Below are 13516 nucleotides of genomic sequence, written 5' to 3'. Positions count from 1 at the left end.
GCAAGAAAGAGAGAGGCAGAAATAGCATTTCACATCACACACACATTATGCAAAAACGTATTTAACCTGCATGCTGCAGGGGTCACTCCCTCCTGGAAGTATTTGCATGGAAAGGAGTTTGGCTCACCCTAAGTCAAAAACTACCTTGGCCTCACCATGCAAATGTATTTCAATGAAATATAGCCAAAGCTGCTAAATTATGTTCACAGGAAATAGAGTCCATCGGCTGCAAGTGGGTGCTTTGTACTCTTGATTGAAAATTGTTTTCATGTGGCACAGAAGGTGCTTAAGCGAGTAAAAAAAGATCATTCAGTGAGTTAGAAAATGACTCCAACCCCTAGACCACATCAAACTAAATATAAACCAAACACACTATGGCAAACAAATGAATAATTTAAAGCAGCAGCTTATATATCACATCAGAACACTCAGTTGGGGAGCCTGTTTGTACTCACCAGCTCTGCCTGTGCACACGGACGTGGGCTCCAGAGCTGCTCTGTTCTTACCTGGAGCCTACTGCAGGCACGACAGCATCACAGAGTTGGAGTTTCCTGGTGGTTTCAGCAGTGGTGAAAGGCAGTGGCTGCAGGGTGAGTTACCTGACTTGTCACCCACTACAGACCTAACCGTTTCACCCACATTTTTTCCTCTCCTCACACCTTATGGTCTACTTTTAGCCTTCTTTCTGCAAGAGCACAGTCAGGCTCCAGAACCATTACAAAACCTGGTGCTTTCCTGCCCCAACATGGTAAAGGAGAAGCTGTGCCTCTGCCCTGGGGGTATTTCAGATGATGGTCATCTGAGCTCAGGGGAATGAGTTGCAGGGCTGCAGCTGGGAGCAATGATGTCCTGCTGAGTGGACCCATCCCCGCCCCAAGCTCTGTGCACACTCTTGCTCCCCACTGGGTGATGCAAGTGCTAATTACATGATGATAAGATTGGCTCTGCCTGTGATGAATCAGAAACAACTGCTTTACTCCTTCTGGGTCACATGGGTGACTGAATGGTCCATGATCCGTTAAGTGCTCAGTCACCCTGACTGCCACCATACTCTGTTGGAGTGTAAATGTGCTCTGGTTACTCCTATCCCAGCTGTTGAGGGTGCTGAAAAATACCAGCCCACTGCTCCCTGCACAAGATCTCCTGGGGCTCGGTGAGATGCAGGAGCCCAGTGTGGAGGGGAGGAGAATCAGAATCCCAGCCTAGTTTGGGTTGGAAGGGAGCTTAAAGCTCATCCAGTTCCAACCCCTGCATGGGCAGGGACACCTTCCACTGGAGCAGCTTGCTCCAAGCCCCTGTGTCCAACCTGGCCTTGAGCACTGCCAGGGATGGGGCAGCCACAGCTTCTCTGGACAGAGGAGAGGACCTGTCCTGGACTCTGCTCACAGGCAGTGATGCTCACAGAGCATGTAACACCCCCTCTGTTTTACAACACAAATCACCACCCCCCGTGGCTATCTGGAGTTCAGAACCCTGGTCCACATCAACCCAAAAGCTCAGATTTTTATAACTTTTCCTCACCACTGAACCAGGTTAACCGAACTGCTGACCTAGCTGGGAAATGCTCCGCATCTCATAAATTACAGCCCTCACAAGCCACCACATCGTATGAGAAATGCTGAGGACAAGGAATCTCTAAGATATACAACTAGAAATGTATAATCCATAAAAACAACATGTAGAACAGATAAAGATGAGATATAAACAGAGAGAGAAGGTTAATTTTTGTTCCCTTACACAAAGGAACATCAAAAATAAACAGAAAGACGACCTGTGTAAGGGAAGAAAAGCATAACCCAAAGCTTGTTGAATTCAACAGAGAGATATCTCTCTGTTTCAGCAGCTTTGAGCCAGACATGAAGATAAAGGAAAGACACCAGAACCCGGGCTGGGATAAAAACATGCACCAGATGCCAGATTTCTTCTGGTAGCTGCCGGGTGACGGGTCACTGCTGATGGATTGCAGAGGAGGAGCCAAGAGCGATGACAGAGGTCTCCTGGCTCAGGGCCAGGGGCTCTCAAGGATTTGGCTGCGTTTAAAGGCAAGCATTCGTGCAGTGACTGGGGTAACTTGTCTGTGCCAGTCTGTTTATCAGGACAAAAATCCCTGAATGAAAAAACACAATCTCTATTACAATGCTTGTGGGTAGCATTAATAATCTGTCCAAGGAGATGACAATATTCCTGCCTAGAAAAATGGAAAGAAGGATGGCCTTCGGGCAGATTTATTCAGATTTCCCACGGATTGCTCAACACTTACCTAATAGGAAGTAAACCTTCCCAAAACATGGTGGTGCCTGTGAATTCAAATGCTACCCAAAAGGGAGATTGTGGGGGAACTGGCTGAAGATTCCTGTCCTTATTGCTAGATGCTGGAAACAAAAATAATGCACATAACTATTGATCAGAACAGACACAGGAACTGATTTGTAGATTCCTTGCTACTGGAGCAGGAACGATAGGAATATGGTCCAACAGGCTCCATGAACCACACAGACCTGGAAGGAAAGTGGCTCAATGGAATGGGGAAGAAAAGGTGGTAGCAATTGCCCAAACCTGGCACTTGCAGCTGGGACGTTTCTGTACATGATGTATGGGGTGGAAACAACCATAAAACCCCAAGAAAACAGCCAGCTGAAATTAAATGTACACCTCTAATACACTCTTCATTAGCACAAAGCCATAGGACCATCAATTTCCATCAACAAAACATGAAGACAAACTGATCTCTGGTTTTATATTTATGCTCTGGAGGAAAAGCTTTTAACTTCTCAAATAGAACAGCTCCCAATTTCTGACCAGCTAATGCAAACAATTCTACATTTCCCCACAGAAACACCCTCATATTTTGTTTTAAGCATTTCATTTTGCAAATAGATTGTTACTTGAATAAAAGCTATGGAGAAAGTAAAGATTAGAATGGACATTTAAATTAAGCTGTAACTACTTGGCATCCAATCTGTCCATAATATTAAGATGAGAATCAGCAGCTTCAGGAATTGTGGCATATACAGTTGTTTGGTAGATACTCATGCTTCAGGTTATGAAATGATGGAGGTCAGGAAGCAATTTTCTTGCATATATTGCTGACAGGCTAGCGACATTGCGGGGATTTTTGCATAGTTTTTGAAGCATCAGTTATAAGTCACTGTCAAGAAGATCCCAGACAAGGTGGGTATTACTTTTTCCATAAATGAATTTCAAAAGAAGAGCCTGTTTCTTCAGCTCTCACTGTGACAAAAGTCCTACCACAGGACAAAAACCTACAGAAAGCAGATCACTGAACTAGGCGCTTATAGAGCCATAGGAGCAGCCGCCCCATTTTCCACTGAGAAATGGGAGGTACACGTACAACTTCAGCTTCGGAAGTTCAAGGCTCCCATGTACTCCAGGAAATGACAGTACCTGGCAGCTTTAAAACCCAGCTGAGCCCAGGGCTCTCCACGGGTAAAGCCAAACAGTAAAAGCAACCGAACATGGTGTAAATGAGGAGCAGGTTCCTGCAGCCCAGCAGCAAACACAGCCTCTCCGGAGGCTCCACCAGCTCCAGCACTGGGAAATGGCAGCCCCACATCCTTGCATGCCCACCCCACGTTCTCCAAACCCTTGAATTCCCATCCCCATCCAGCTCCGCAGCTGTCGGTGGCACTCACCCCTCCAAACAGCTCTCCTAGTCATGGTGGGAGGTTGTCCATATGTGGTTCTGCCTGCGCGCAGCTGCTGACCTTCAGTTCTACGTGCCACGGGCAGCTCCCAGGTGAAGGCTAAAGACGAACTGCGACCAGCTGGGAAGGAAAACCCTGGTGTTTATGTCTGAGAGCATGGCTCAGGGTTTTATTTGCACAAAATAAACTGGAAAAACTTAAATCTCACCCAGCTCCAACCCCTGCCACAGGCAGGGACCCCTTCCACTGGAGCAGCTTGCTCCAAGCCCCTGTGTCCAACCTGCCCTTGAGCACTGCCAGGGATGGGGCAGCCACAGCTTCTCTGGGCACCCTGGGCCAGCGCCTCAGCACCCTCACAGGGAAGAGCTTCTGCCTCAGAGCTCATCTCAGTCTCCCCTCTGGCAGGTTCAAGCCATTCCCCTTGGCCTGTCCCTACATCCCTTGTCCCAAGCCCCTCTCCAGCTTTCCTGCAGCCCCTTCAGGCACTGGAGCTGCTCTCAGGTCTCCCCTTCAGGAGCCTTCTCCAGGCTAAACCAGCCCAGCTCTCTCAGCCTGGCTCCAGAGCAGAGCTGCTCCAGCCCTTGCAGCATCTGCTTGGACTTGCTCAGGCAGGTCCTTGTCCCTCTTGTCTTGGGGGCCCCTGAGAAACCCTGATCCAGCCAGTGCTACTGCATTGAGGAGGGACAGGTACCCCAAGGTTGTGTGCTTAAACATGAAATTAAATTATACCACCAGGACTGGGGGAAGGGGATACCTTTTTGCAAGAAAAGGAATATTGGTTTATAAAAATAAAAACAAATGTCTCTTCAAAGTGGAGTCACTCACAGCAGCCTCTTCAACATGACTAACAGCCCATATAGCAAAATAAAGAGTAGATCACTCAGTCTCATTACCAAGACTGAATGCACTCTCTAAGAGACACTTATGAATTATGCTTGTAAAAATCAATTGCATTTTATTGATTACCAAGATTAAGAAAAGAAAAAGAAGTTTGGTTGAACTCGGGGAACAGTCAGAACAGGTCTGAAGTTAAAGCTGTCTGGAACACTGGCCGCTTCAGGCTGCCAGGCAAATGGAGTGGGAGAACGGTGGGGAAGTCTTTGCTAAGCAGAGCTGAACATTTCATATGGCAGTATTAAAGGAGTCAGCTTCACTTTTGCACCCACTCAATTTATGGCAAGTAAATCACAAAGTCAAAGCCAAGGTCATTTCTGATAACAAGATGGCAGAAATGCACCCAGCTGCAGAGAGAGAAAAAACAAGTGATTTTGGCAGTTTTGGTTCACATTTATAGTGTTTAAGCTCTTAGAAGCCTGATTCATAATTGGTGCCAGATGCTTTCAATACACATAGGGAAAGACACTCTTTGTTCCCATAAATTAAAGTGCTAAAAAAAGCCAGACAGTCAAAGGCTGCGGAAGTGAGAAGGATGGTTCCCCTCTTTGCTAAAGGTGATGGCATGAGATTAAGTGACTCACTGGGAATCGCATGAAAACTGGGCGGCAGCAGGGGATGGAGCCCTGGTCCCTGCCCTGTGTTGTCTGCGCTGGCAGCAGCCCCACTTCCCACGGCAGAGGGTCTCCCAAGACCATGGGGACCATAGGAACTGTCCCCTTTGGGTGAGGAACACATGGGGCTCTGGTGGGAAGCACAATCCAGGTGCCACCATGTCTGCTGGAGCAGCTTCCTGGTGTGCCATGTTCTCATTTTACTCCAAGGCTGCTGCCTGCCCGTTAGCTGTTAATGGGGAAAGTTTAGTGTGGTACAAAAGACGTCTCAATGATCAGCCCCTGCTATCTAAATTAAATCTTGCTGCTATAAAATTCCAGGTTTCTCACACAATTTCTGCTCCTGCAAACAGCTTCTAATATGCAGCAGAGCCCCACGAATAGTATGAACTACAAGGTCACAGCATTCAGCGAGCAAAAAAAAGCAGCAAAACAGGAGATTAAGTATTAATTTCAGGGCAAGGTTCCATTTATTGGAGATTACTCTATGCTGTATGTATGTAATACCACATTGCAGTAATTAAAGGCAGAATGATTTATACAGCTGCAAGTTGGAGAGATGTTGTTACTGGGCTGGGTAGAGTTGCCTACAGCAGAGCAAACCAAATTGGAAGCGGTTGTCCCAAGGAGATGCTTTTTTTGGCTCATCCCAGTGTCCTGGCCCAACTCCAGTGCAGGCAATCTCCCTGTGCATCTAACTGCCATCTCAAACACCCACAGGGCTGGGGATGGCTCACTCCCTGTCCTGACTGGAGTCTGGCATTACTGTGTGCTACCAAAGAGCACTGTGTCCCATTCTGAGAGACAGATACAGCTTTAGGTGGCTCTGAATCCAGCAGCATCAGGGAGGCTGTTCCATGGGTTAGGGAATGGTAAACTTCATTCAAAATACACACTGGCCTCTGCAAGGCAAATGGAGGAAATCAGAACTCTGCCTCTGGCCTTCTCTGTAATACTTTCCCCTTTTTATCATTATACTTTGCTTTCAGGGGTTCTTCTGTACCTACAAAATGCCTGGCCACTGGGGAGGAAGGGCTGTGGGTGCAGTCCAGCAACCAGCACATCTTCCGAAGTTAAGATATACCATGAGCAGTTGGGATCAGGAGTTGGCGCATCTGGAGGAAGAAGAGTTATGTTTGGGAATGAAACAGAAGGGTCTGATGGAACATCACACCATGAATTTCTGCCTGATCCAGTCCCTACTGGATTGCCCGCAACTCACTTGCTTTTATGGAGCTGTGCATTGTGTCAGGATGAAGAATGTGCTTTGTGAAAGGAAGTGTGGCAGCAAAAGCACTGCTGGGCTGGGTGAGGGATCCTTGTAGGAGCAGCTGTCACATCCCACCCCTGCAGAGGCTGCAGGATCTGTGTGTGCCCCATCATCTGCTGCCTCACACCCTGTTGCGTTTCAGTAATGGGTGAAGCATCTCCCTGGTGCACAGTGCGTGAGGAACAGAGGGTACTGTAAAGACATTACTAAGTACTGCATGTATACAAGGGCTGCTAAAATTGAAAGAAATTGCAAGTAATAGTTTCATGTTTGTGCATTTTGCAAGTTCAAGCAAGTACAGTTCTATCTGCATAACATATTGGACATGTTTCACATCACGTTTTGCATATAAAGTGCTTCTCAGTGCAGAATTTGATAATATCATGGATATATGAGCCATTCAGGCAGGTATGATACTTATGTATCACTGAAAATCTAATAGATGCCCTGCATGATGAACTGAGCACAGCTCCCCAGCAGTGGGTAAATTATCCAATAGAAAAATGAACCACTCATTTAAAAAATACATAATTTATTTAATCAAATGTGCCATCTACTGAACCAGGTACAGCAAGTAATGAACCCAGTGGATCCCCCAAAGAGAGAGATGAATCACTTGCTGGAAGTATTTGCTGTACCAGCCCAACGTGTTTAGCTCTTCATCTTGATACTGGAATCACAAACTTACCATCAAAGTTAAAAGTTTAGCAAGACTTTAAATGCTGATTGCATATTTATACAGCTAGGAGGAATACACAAAGGTATGATAATGGAATTGAGGAAGATTGCCAGGACACAAGGCAATCTCAGAATATTAAAACCTATTTCCCCTGAGTAGATGTTATTCCAAGGCTGTGGAGTGACCTGCATTTAGTTTTGAGGGTGATTATAAAGGTAAGACACTGGCTGCTGAGGACATCAGCTTGATTCTGCTTTTCCCATTAGTTGTTGAGCTCAGCAATACTAGATTTTGGTACATGAGGTGTACAAATGAGTTTACACACTGAAGACACAACCCTGCACTGAATTCCCTGCAGCTTGGACCCTTTCTTTGAATCATCACTCTTTTAAACAGGCATTCTTTCCCATAACTTGATAAAACTGTGCAGTCTGAACATCTCCATTTAAATGAAGCAACCTGGTATCAAATGTCCCATGCACAGGTTTCAGTTCAAAACCATAGCTTCTGAATGTGGCTGGCTTGGGAGCAGGAGCTCTACACACAGGGAGATAACATCCAGAGCTATTTTTCCATCTCCCTTTCATTTACTTTGCTGCTCCACATCTCAGCATTCAAGCTGATGAACGTGCTGAAGTTAATTAAAGTACAGAGGATGTAATAAGACTAAAATGTTTGAGTTCTATCTATCACAGAGTCTAGTGAGTCAATAGTTGAAATTATTATATCACAGAGGGGAAAATCCTCAACATGGATCTGAAATTAAAGGTGGAGGGAAGGAGGGATTGCACAGTGCAGGGTACTTTGATAAGCACATCTTAGTGACAACATGAGTGCACTGCTGCATGTTTCCTGTTCCAACACACTGATGGATGTGGCCTGTGCTTACATTGATTTAAAAGGCTCGTAGTGTGTTTTTAGGATATCAAGGACTAGTCACAAAGCTGCAGCTAAGCCTGTAACTCTGAGAGCCAAGAAGGGCTTAAGCCTTTGAAATTCCTTGCCAGGTGATATGTCCCAAGAAATATGCACTTACCTCACCTCTCCCAGCTGGCATCTCCCTGAAGCTCACGCTGAAAGCTGCCTGGGGGTTCCCAAAGCAGAGAAAAGCTCAACCAAGGGTAGCCTGCACTTCCCACAGTGGTACTTGGTTATCCTGAATTAAACCCAGTGTTTCTCCTCCTCTGCTCAGGTTCACTGCAAATTCATTGACCACGAAAACCTGTAAGAAAGAAGCACAGGGTGACTGTAGATCAAGGACCAGTCCTGGCACATGGCACTGCTTTGATATGCACTCCACACACATCTTCTGCTTTGGGGCTAGGCAGGCTGCATTACAGCATCCCCAGTTTGGGCCAGGCATCCCCCAGTTAAGGGCCCTGGCACAGCCAGCCTGCACTGCCCTGGCTCCCACCCATGGTTGCTGGTGCATTGGTGAGGATGATACCTTCAAAACATAAAGTAACTGGGAAGGAAACCAACTCAGCATCCCCCCAGCTCTGCCCAGGGACAAAGCCCCACTGCACGTGCAGTAGCTCTGCAAGGTGCTCTGGCCAGTGAGTGCAGAGCTGTCAGTGTGATTCAAGCCAGTCCCCCAGCCCTGTCAAACGGCTGCTTTCCAGACATCGTGGAAGGGAAGGTAAAAAGGGCAAAGTCACAGAGAACCTCCACCATGTTAACGCCAGTCTTCTGAGAAGAAAATACTGATTCCAGGACTCGCCACGAGCTGAAAGGAGAGACTGGGACAGGAAAGGGGAGCAGGATCCCTAAGAAAGCTGTGGCCATGCCAGCTTCCAGCTCCACTGCAGGTTTCTTTGCTAGCTTTAACAACTGATGGAGGGAAAGGAGAGAAGAAGGGAGGAAGGGGCAGCACTGGGAGGGCTGGGGACTTTAAGAGAGGATTTTGGTAGTGCAGTGCCAATGTGTGACCATTTGGAGCGTACCTGCACTCAGTGACTTGTGTACATGCTGTCAGAGTGACAGCTCTTTTTCTGCATAAAATATTTAAATACAATTTTATCAGCCATTCAAATCATTAGCTACAGAGATCCAGGCTTAATGTACAGTGAGGACACTGCACATGAATATTTATTAAGCTTGATTTGTTTAAGGAAATACATTGAGCCTTTTTGGCGTAGGCAATTGCTGTGGAATCAAACTGTGAAAGACATTAATCACTGTCAATGAAGTGTGTAGGGTACACACTGCCTATGGAAATGAAAGGATAAATAAACACACGTTGCATGATGCTTTGAAGACTGGAGAAAGCTGGTGCTTAGGAATGGGCCAGTGTCAGGTGGCTGTGTTTGGAAAACTGTTCCACTGGACAACACTGCAGGCAAGGCCTGTGTCATCAGTGCTGTTGATGGCTGTGGGCAGCCAAAGCTGCCTCTCACCTCAAACAAACAGCATTCCTTAGTGACACCGAGATGAACGTGGTTGTCACCCACCAGCAGATTCCAATGGAGCTCAGGCTCTCCCCAGCAAAAGGGGATGAATCCAGGTGGACACCCCAATGCCACTGGAAGAAGGGGTGGATTTTCCTTGCAGGGTGCATGCACAGAGGAGGAGAAACAAAATTATAATGTCCACTTACAAACAGAGATGAACTGTACATCACACAATGAGGTTTGCTTCCGCTTGGGTACCCAGAGCAGAGGGTGATCAGAAGGGCTCTGTGCTGTGATAACCACCATCTGCTCAGGTGTCTGCCCTGCCTGCAAAGCCAGTCCAAAACAACCTAGCAGCACCATGTAAATACCTGGAGGTATTTATTGCCAGTGACTTGCCAGGATGAAAAGAAGGGGGAGCTCATTTGCACCGGTTAAAGGCTTGGGACTCACCTGGGTCCACAGGCAATTAGCTCCTCTGTACCTGTGAATGCCTTTGTGTTCAATGCTGTTAATTCACAGGAAGTTACCAAAGGCTGCAAGGACAGCCTGGCACACCCATGACAGCCACTACTGCTGGGGGGCTGCCAAGCAGACAGAGTTTCACTGTGCTCAGCCTCATGTTCCCCAGCGGAGCCCAAGCTGATGTCTTTGCAAAGAAGTTTCTCTTCAGTGTGTGCAGCGCAGTGATTTTAGTGCATGTGCAGTTGCAAATGAAGCTCTGCCCATAAGGATGAAAAACCACCACTGAAATCGGGTGTTTGTTGTTTCCATAGCAGTTGTGTAAGGGGTTAAGTGGGAATAAGAGACACTTGCATTCCTCCCTCAACATTTCTCTTCTTACTGTGGTTTAAATGAGAGAGTGCTATTAAGGAAGAGGAAGGTTTCACGATGTGGATGTTCATGGGGGAAGTAAGGCTTAAAGAGAAAAAAGTGTTAATAAAGCGATTTTAAAATTTAATCTGTGAGTTTATTTTCTCCTTTGCTGCCTCCTCTCCCCAGGGGACAGATTTCTTTCTTGCCCTGCAAAGGATTTAGTACAAAACCTCCCTATTTTTTCTGGAGCCAGCAAGAGAGCGGCAGAAGTGAGAAGAGTTTAGCAATTCTGAGGCCAAGGAAATGATGGCTGCTGACCTCTTTTGTTCTGAGCCAGTGGCTTAGGAGAGCACATAAACAGATGAGGGACCTCCACGCTCTGAACCCAGCACTGCTGCAAGGCTCAGCTTCATTTGGCTAAAAATAATTCTCACTCTGTTCGGCTTCTAACACTTCCCAAGCTCATAGAATGAAATGGAAATGAAAACCCCAAGTAAGGTGAGAAAGGCTCTTTCTGCACATGTAGGGGCTGACCCCAGGAGGAAGTTCTGGAAATCTTATCAAAACCCTGGTGAAGGTGAGATTCTAGCTTGATGGTCAGGCTCAGATGGGGTCCCGGTAAACAACTGAGGGTCTGGTGCAGTATCTAAGCCTTTTGAGACTCAGCCTATAAACTCCCGAGTCCATTGCAACCTCCTCATCACTAAACATTGGAAAGCTTCTCCTGCTCTTAAGATTTAAAATGCTGATTTCCCCTCAACGCTTGCCCAGCTGAGGTCAGGCATGCAAGTCACAATAATAAACACACAGAGACATAATTCCACTGCCTAAGCTAACACAACGTGTCAGTGGAGGGGACAGAAAACTCTCCCATCAGAGTGATCACTTCATATCGCTCCTTCAACACGTGCCCTCGAGACAGCCTCTGCCCCCCTGCACTGCAGGGATGCTCTGGCAGCTCTGGACCAGCTTTTTGGTGGCTGCAGCTCCCTGTGACACTGATTTCTGTGTGCTAAAGAAAATGTGAACTGCTGTCAGAGCGAAGCATGGTCCTGCCAGTGAGCAACCTTATTTTATGGCTTTAGGGCTCTTGCGTCTGCTACCCCACACCCTGTCTGCAAATCGTATTCGGAGAGGAACTGCTGCTGGTTTTATGCAGTAACTCATAAATTATTAGCTTCCATATTCTTTTATATATACACCTCCATTTCTCTTCAGACTTTTCTAGTGATGGACTAATTAATTAAATTAAATAAAGCTCGCCCTGACTTCTGTGATTGCTGGGAGTACTGTGCAACTTCGGAGGCGAGGCTTGGTGTGAAAGCAAATGAAAAACTACTGTAACGCTTCATGGGGGGGTTTCTACTGACACGTTTACACGGTTTTGGGATAATGTTGACATTAAGGAAGGAACTGGACAACACCATGGGAGCAGCAGCTTAGCCCAGCTGCTCCTCGCCTGCAGCCAAGCATGGAACCGGTGCAACATCTGGGAGGCTGCAGCGCAATGGGAGAGTTATGAAATATGGAACAGGCTTAATCTGGAATCAAGATTAGTGGTAAAGGGTGTCAGGGTTTTGAAGAAAACAGAACAGACTTGGCCTTTGTAGGAGAAAACACAAGGCAGCAGACAGACACGAGGTTACACAAAATCACACTAAATCCCTGCATACTGACCTTGGTTTTAAGGCAACCAGATCCAGCGAACAACCGCTGGTGTGGCCAAAGGCTGGAGTGACCTTCCCAAGGACCACGTGAACTTTGAGGTACACATTTTCACACAGAGGCAAAGCTGAACACAGGATGCCAGAATATGGAGTGCAGTCATTTAGCAAAACAGTGTGTTAAACTGCTGCCTAAAATTGTGTTACAGAGCAAAGCTGTTTGAGAGAGCTTAGAAATATGTTTCTGAATAGCAGATATGTTACAAGGGTTTAAAATGACTCTCATTAACTCCTTAAATGGAGAAGAGTGTCTGGAGTTTCAATAACGTACCCAGAGGAGCAGTAAAAACTAGGATTTAAGACAACTTGAATCAAATCTGACTTTCATTTCAACCTGCATATGATCAGGGAGGCAGGAATGCTTCATGGTTAAGGTAGGACAAGGGTGGTAGAAAAAAAATCTATACTGCCCAAGAAATCTCATTTTTTAAGTGATGATAGAATGACAGAGTGGTTTGGGTTGGAAGGGACCTTAGAGCTCATCCAGCTCCAACCCCTGCCACAGACAGGGACACCTTCCACTAGAGCAGCTTGCTCCAAGCCCCATCCAACCTGGCCTTGAACACTGCTGTGTCTTAGGATGATGCTGTTTTAAGGAACATAAAATCCATCTGGCTCCCAATGAGATTTGGGCTTTGTGAGGATGATGCTCTTTTGAAATGTGGGGTGAAGGAGGAGGCTGGGGTTTGCTGAACACTCAACCCACAACATTCAAGGCTGGATGCAAAATGATGCCAATGGAAGCTAATGGGAGCGTTGCCGGGGGGGTGGTGGTGCAACGTGTCCCACCATACTTCCCAATGCAGGCCAGTGGATGAAGAGCAGCGCAGAATAGGGATGCCTGAAAGGAATTTACTTCAAGCCTTTAAATCAAGCCAGGACAGCCTTGCCTCCCCTTAAATATCTGCTTTACTTTAAGCAGTGAAATGTAAGCTTGAATGAAAAACAACCAGCTGAAACCCTGTGGCCTGTGCTAGGCAGGGAAGGCTAATTGCTGGTAATGATCCCTTCAGAGGTGGCAATCTGAGAGCAGGTAGCTATCAATCTCTTCCCTAATGGAAAGGTGTGCATGCCATTCAAACCCCCTTTGTGCTGGCCACTTGCCTCTCTCTGAGTGCTTATGCTATCCTAATCACTGCAGTAAACACAAACCCTGGGTGATAATTTCCAGTAACACATAAAGGTGTTCAGGGAAAATGAGCACTCTGCTCCCCACACCAGAATCTCCTTTTTGTCTCGTTGAAGACTAGAGGCCTTTATAGAACTCGATTCACTTTCTAAACTATAAAGGAAAGCCCCACATCCCTCCTGCTGCTGAGTTAAACAGAGTGTTATTCAAATTATGCAGGGGGGAAAAAAAGTCATAACATAATGAGAATCAAATGCTGGCTTCAGGCACCTTCATATCGAAGGACTTTAAAACACAGCAATGGCAACATAACAGTTCAATCTTTTATCTGCCAG

At 46.5% G+C, this 13516-nt stretch overlaps 1 protein-coding gene across 1 annotated transcript in view; it reads right to left on the bottom strand.

Moving 5' to 3' along the window:
- PLXNA2 (plexin A2) overlaps positions 1-12366 on the bottom strand; it is a 244365-nt gene extending 231999 nt beyond the window's left edge. Inside the window, exons 1-3 of the mRNA XM_062605617.1 lie at positions 9719-12366; positions 8159-8344; positions 3654-3785 (exon numbers count right to left, since the gene is read on the bottom strand). The gene's annotated coding sequence lies outside the window, so the exon portion shown is untranslated. The remainder of the gene's footprint in view (positions 1-3653; positions 3786-8158; positions 8345-9718) is intronic.
- Positions 12367-13516: the final 1150 nt, after the last annotated feature.

The sequence above is a fragment of the Pezoporus occidentalis genome, unplaced genomic scaffold (genome assembly GCF_034315485.1).
Source record: "Pezoporus occidentalis ecotype Australia unplaced genomic scaffold, CSIRO_AGI_Poc_V1 ctg92, whole genome shotgun sequence".
NCBI lineage: Eukaryota > Metazoa > Chordata > Aves > Psittaciformes > Psittacidae > Pezoporus > Pezoporus occidentalis.
This window is presented reverse-complemented; position numbering and strand designations above follow the sequence as displayed.